Source organism: Pezoporus flaviventris, unplaced genomic scaffold (assembly GCF_033815535.1).
Source record: "Pezoporus flaviventris isolate CSIRO_AGI_PZ_B2104156 unplaced genomic scaffold, CSIRO_AGI_Pfla_v1 ptg000036l, whole genome shotgun sequence".
Classification (NCBI taxonomy): Eukaryota; Metazoa; Chordata; class Aves; order Psittaciformes; family Psittacidae; genus Pezoporus; species Pezoporus flaviventris.
The window spans coordinates 23,825,373-23,832,119 of record NW_026892584.1 but is presented as its reverse complement, the minus strand read 5'-3'; positions in this window follow the sequence as shown (position 1 = coordinate 23,832,119).

Here is a 6,747-nt window from a genome sequence, read left to right as displayed (position 1 = left end):
GACTCTGGAAATAGCATGCACACGTCTGGAGCTCATATGCAACAGAGGGTGCAACATGGAAGCTCCCCATCTTTTTTTAGGCATCAGGAGAAACTTAAAGAGGTGAGTTCCAGCTGCTGAAACTTCTGTCTTCCTCTCCTGCTTTTAATAGGCCCTTGATTTAAACCCTCACCCCAGCATGTTCACAGAGGAGAGGTGGTGATAATTCAGTTTGCTTTTGTCAAACTGGTACCCAGAAGTACAACTCCTCTGTCCTCCCTTTAGACATTACTTCCTAATTTGACTTCATAAAAGCTCATAGGGCCATTTATGAGCTGCTTAACTCAGCTACCGAAGAGCTAAAAGCAACTAGTGTGTGAAAGAAGATATTAATTGTATCTGTCTCTTTCCCAGCTTTAACCTTTGTCATCTCACTCATTTTAGCCCTGTTATAGATGCCCACACATAAGGGTAGCAAAAGGAAGGTGTGAGAAGGTTTGGAAAGCTCTGTGTGAAAGTGGACAAATTGCTTTTCCCTGTGTACACTCAGGTGGCCTTGGTTGTCAGCTGAAATCCTCCCAAGAGTGTGAATATTGCCTCAACTCAGGTTTTGCTTTTTTGGCTCAAGGAAGCTTCCACTGTTACGTCCAGCATGCCAAGGCCTTGTTCTCAGCTCTGTTACATTGCGCAGTATTTGGCACATGATTGAACTTTGCCTCAGTTCTACAGTGAAAATGGGAGTAACAAATCCAAAATCAGAGTAAGGTTGTGAATTCAGTGAGTATCAATTGCTTTGAGATCGTCATATAAGTGCTGAGCAGCCGTGCCGTTCTTTGTATACTGACCTGATTTAAAAAAACCTGAAAGGCAAAGAAAATACCAGTACCTCTCTGAGATAAATTTTCTGGCCCTTCACAAGACAGCTTTGAAAAGCCTGGATTAACCACACTGGTGTTGAAAATGCATGAATTATTATTTCCTAGTTCCTCAGTTTTTACAGTGTCCTTGCTGTTAGAAGTCCACTGCTGTTGGGAGAAGGGGAAGGAGGAGAAACAAACCCACAGGTACCCAGGTTTGGGGTTTTGAGTGCAGGGCAGCTCTGTGACAGCTACCGCAGGTGGCACAATGGCTGTTGGAAGCTGCCCTCACCAGCTCCTGGGCTGCATGGCCTGTGTGCTATGTCTTCCCATGAAAGGGTAGCACCACGTATGACCTAACCCCAGCTACAACACCGAAACCCTGTGGTCATGAACAGCTCGTAAATCAGAAAATTTCACATTTGTAGGCCTAAATTAACACAAATTAAGCTGAGGGAGATGTGCATCTGCCGTGTTTGTTGTAATCACCAGGAGTTTCTGGCACACACGGAAAGTGGCTCTGCTCTTCCACAGCAGTGTAAGTTTCCATGTAGTATTGTGCCTTCTGCAGAACAAGCTATCTGAAATATGAATCCATCAAGAACTACTTCTGTAAATTAAAGAAGACTTTTTGGATCCACTGTAACAGCACAAAACCTGTCAATGTCAAGCTGTAAGAATGATGGATTAACTTTGCAAACAGGAAACATTGCAAATATTTTTGCTTGAGATTTTGTTTTCAAAAAATCATCAAATGCCTCATGTGGGCAGCCTGGCTGTCAAAAGTGATTAGTTTTCCATGTGTGCTTTATCCCAGTAAGCAGTACTGGAAGGGGCTAATGTCCCATCCTTGGGGAAACCTGACAGTGAAGCAAGCCTTAAAAATCCAAATCTCTCTTTCCTGGGTTTCTCTTCTCTCTTTTCAGCCATCTTTCTTCTCCCTGCTGCTAGTACCAGGACCAGCCTGTGGTGCCGCAGGAGGCACTCGGAGAAGCCCTGCCTGAGCATGGCTGCAGCCTGAATGTTTTTTCTGATCCTGGAAGACAATTATAGTGAATGTAGCTGGTAACTTCAGCTGAATGACTTCTGGGGGTCAATGCTAAGTGGGATAATGATGGAAACATTTTAAAGGCCTGTTTTGCAGTCTTAGGAATTCTGGACTCCAGAGAAATGAGCAGAACCAGCTCCATTTTCTCTCTGGGCTGTCACAACAGACCCGGACTGTGGCTTCCCCCTGCCGTCAGTAAAGCAGGAGCTTGGCATGCACAATGCCACCGCTTCTTGCTAGGCTTTTAACACGTGGCCTCTCAAAAGCCGCCCTTGGGCTGTTACAAACCGTCTTGCAGTAGAGGGCCTTGCACCCATAGAAATACAAGTGCAAAAGGAGGCAGTGCTGTTTGGCCAACAAATGCACGTTTAATGTTCTTTCTGTACCTCCACTCATTCATTATTTGAGAGGAGGTTAATGTGGCACAGTGTTTTGGGGAGATGGAACATCATGCTTAAATATGTATTTTTATTTATTTTTATTTTTTTAACTCCTGCAACTCAGTGCAGCTTACATCATTTAAAAAGATGACATGTTTGTGTGGCCCTAGGGGTGAGTCTTTTCCAATGGTAACAAGGTAGCTGTATGCTTGAAGGCTTGGAGCTGATCACCTACAGAGTTCCTTGTACCTTGTTGGAGCCCCGTATTTGAACACATGCTGCAGTCACTCCCCACTTGTCTCTTTCAGGAATACCAACAGAGTTCCCTATTAGTTGCAAGTCTTTTCTGCTAAGCATTTTGCATTGCTCCCTTTTTCTCAGCTGCATGACCTGCATGACATCCCAGTTCTTCCTGCAGCTGTGGTACTTCTTTAGCTGTAGACCCTATCTCAGGGGTTTTTGGATTCATCCTCTTGGGAAGCTCCTTTCCTTCCTCTTAATAGGACAGAAAGAAGAGGAAAGCAGTTTTCATTCTTCATCACAGGGTACATGAGAGTCCTCCTGGGTTCTTCATGATCAGTCCCTTTCTGTGTGAAAACGGCTGTGAGGGCTCACTTTTCCATCTCCAGCCCCAAGCCCCACCAAAAGCCCCCAGGGCAAATGCAGGAGAGGTGAGGCTCTGCCTCTCTGCTCAGCTGTGCTTCGCCAGGTTTGCCGGAGCACGGAAGGCAGCCAGCAGAAACTGTCACCCTGGGCTGGAAGTAGCAAGGATGGGGAAAGTCGGCAGGAGATTTCACAGCGAAATCTGAAGCAGAATATTTCTCCAGAGGTGCCAGCAGCTGCAACAGAGATCAGGCCCCAATTGTCTGCAGCATTGTGTGAGCGTGGGTATTGTGTAAATAGCCACCCACGAAATGAGACTCTGCTTAAGAGTCTAGTGTGTACATGGACAAAGGCAGAAGAAAGGAAATACTATTTCCTATCTTCCTGATGGGGCATTGAATTTTGTGGTGTTATTGTGATTGTGTAAATGAGGTAACTGCACACACATGGTCTGCTATAGGGTTGGTGGGTGCACTTTTCATAGTCAGTATATTCAGGAACTTACAGTTGTGAGCATGAAAATACACATATAGCTGTTAAATAGCCTCTATTTGAAAAATGACATTAAGAAGATAAATAGTACACAGTTTACTGGAGAGGGGGGTGGGGAACATCACTGCTGGCTTCCTGGCAAAACATTTAAGATACTAGAATACAGGCACCAAGCTGCCACACAGATAAATGCTGCATGGGCACTGGTGTAATGCAGAAAAGAATTTGGGTGGAGCTGCCTGCTTCCAACTGCTTGAACAACGAAACAAGGGAGAAATTAACAATTTTAGTAGTAAGTTACATGGAAAGCTAACAAAACACAAGGCTTTGTGTCCTAAAATGAAACTAAGCATGATGTTACAAAAGCACTTGCCAACTAACTAGGGCTGGATGCTGAGGAGCAGTATTCTGTGCTAGAGGTAATAGATGCCTGCATGTTTTGCTTCAGTCCTGTGTAAGATCTGCAAGCTTAGAATGTGCACAAACTGGTACATTTTCATGGTAATTTTGAAAGCATTTTGAATAGTAAGTACATTTCAGTTAGGAAATGTGACAATTAGAGAAAATGATAACCTGAACTAGTAGGTTCAAGAGATCTTTTACTACTATGTATGTGTCTTAGGGCCATCCCTCTGAAGTCTGCACAGGAGCATCTCAGGCATTCTCACTGGTTCTTTCTCACTTGGGCATGTTTGAAAGACTGGACCAATGACTAGTCACTTTCAGAGCTCCATTCCTGCTGGCAATATAACCCAGAAGTTCATAGCAAAAAAGTCCAAAACAGAGCCAGGCAATGAGTGGGTCACAGCGAGCATTCAAGGATTTTATAATCAAAACTACCACACATGTAAGTACAACATGTGGTGTTGCAATACTATGAGTCTGTAATTCTAATGCACTTACTGGAATTAGCAGGGATCTCCACTCCATGGTTAACATCTATGCTTCAGAGGCTGACTCTATTTCAGTGTCATCAAGGTGTCAGCCAAAAATTCTGAAGCTGCACTAAGATTTGCTGTGGAAGAGAAGACTCCAAAATATGTACAGCTTTTGGCCCCCTTTCAGGAAGGGGCTGATTGTGGAATACAGTACATGTCAGGCTTTTTTATGTTTTAATGACTCATATTCTGGACCTTATTCCTGTTTGTCTTTCAACACCAAACACAAATTGCTGTTTAGCTCAAACTGCTGTTTTGGTAATAGAAGTAGACATCAGTTTTATCTATGGATTTTACAGCTATACATATTTCAGAGTGAAGCTCCCTCTTTAGGCTACTGCTGACATTTAGCTGTGGCAGTGTTATACCAGCTTTTAGTGCTACCTCTGCCACATTACTGGTGCATTCACAGTTGTGGGATATAGCTGGTGTCCTGTATCAGATATAGCTACTTTTTTTGTTCATGCAGGCTGCAAATGCAGCACCTTCTCCTCCCTGAGAGGAAAAAGCTCCTGCTTTCAGACCACCTCCTCCTGCCACCACACTGTTCTGGTGCTTATCTTTTCAGCTTTTCCTTCTCTCTGGTGTGATCCTGCATCCTGGCCCATCCCTGGCTGCTACCAGCTCTGCTGTGTCCCACCTCTTTGCTGGGCTGTTCCCTGACCCCAGCTCCCCAGACTCTTGCTTACTGCTTCCTGGTGAGTGCCGGCTTTGAGGGGGAACCTCAGCTCATGCCTCACAGAGGGGTTTAGCCTGTATTCTGCTCTGTGCCTCATCTCGGATGCTGGTGTGCGTCTGTTGTGAAGTACACTGTGCTGCTGCCCTGGAACCAGTGCCTCAAAGGCACACATGGGAATGAGAGACCTGTTAGCTCAGGTGCCAGAAGTCTGGCACCACCAAATGAGGTTGCTACAGGCCATAGTCCCTTTCCGTCAGGTAACTGAGTGAGCTGAAGCATTTCTGTACAGCACGAAGTCTGCATAATTTAAGCATCTTCCCTTAACAAGAGCCGTGGCGACCTATCAGATGGTGCTGAGCACAGAAATTGTTAAAGTAAAGGGGAGTGTTCTGGTTTGGGTGCCTGCTGGTTTAACTCCATGTGTGTAAGACTTCAGTGAATTTCCTTCAGTTCTTATCATCTGAGTATGTGGCTCTCCACCTTCAACTTGAAGCAGCAGGAGTTCAGAAGATGGATCTTTAAATTGATTTGTGCACAGATACTCAGATCCTGAGCTACAGCCAAAGGTGTGGGTTGAGGGAGAAAGTACAAAACCAGCTTTAGGCTACCTTTGAATTCTTCCACATCTGTATTATTTTGCTTTCTCTGATTAAATAAATAAGATTTTAACTTGCAGAATAGCCAAATATGAGTTGGCTATCAGTTATCCCAGGGTCTCTACTACCAGCTAATGTCCAGAAGGCTGAAAGCACCTCTTAAGGCTACTGTTTTCTTCCTTCCCAACTTCATAAGGCTTTCCTGCAGGTAAGAGGAACCTTAAAATGGCTTGTTCTGTTATTTAGTTCTGAGGGGGCTTTGCTCACGAGAACAGGACAACTGAGCACAGGATGATTGATTTTACTTACATAGATAACAAGGTGGCTTCTGTGAAATTTTCCGGTCCCTTTCAAACTGATCCTGTTTTTGCAGTCAACATGGTTTAACCCCAACTGGCAACTAAGTACCATGCAGCCACTCTCTCACTTGTCCCCCTGTGGGATGGGGAGGAGAACTGGGAAAAACTAAATCCCATTGGTTGAGATAAGAAAGTCTAATTGTCAAAAATAAAGCACAATATAATACTACTAGTAGTAATAATAATGAAAAGGGAAATGAGATAAAACTAAAAGGAGAAAAAACCCAACCAAACAACAACAAAAACCCAACAACAAGCAGCAAGTGACACTTGCTCACCACCGACCGATACCCAGTGCAACCCAAGCAGCAACTGGTCCCTCCCATCCAGCTCCCCCTAGTTAATATGCTGGGCATGACGTACTGTGGTATGGAATACTCCTTTAGCCAGTTTGGGTCAGGTGTCCTGTCTCTGCTTCCTCCTGGCTTCTTGTACCCCTCCACACTGGCAGAGCATGAGACTGAAAAGTCCTTGATCAGGGTAAATGCTGCTGAGCAACAGCTAAAACATTGGTGTGTTATCAGCATTGTTCTCAGATTGAAGCCAAAGCACAGCATTGCACCAGCTACTGGGGAGAAAATTAGCTCTATCCTAGCTGAAACTGGGATGGCAGTACATACAATCCAACGTTCCTTTTCCTCTGAGCTGCTGTGGTTTGCCCTTCTTGGTTTTGCCTTTGGTTTTGTTTGGTGTTTTTTTCTGGTCAACTCTTTTGCCCAGACTTTCTATTCAGGACAGTTCATATCCACCTGAAAGATTCTGGTAACAGAAGGATGTTCTTACTACTCATTGGTTTGAGTTGATATTCATGCTCTA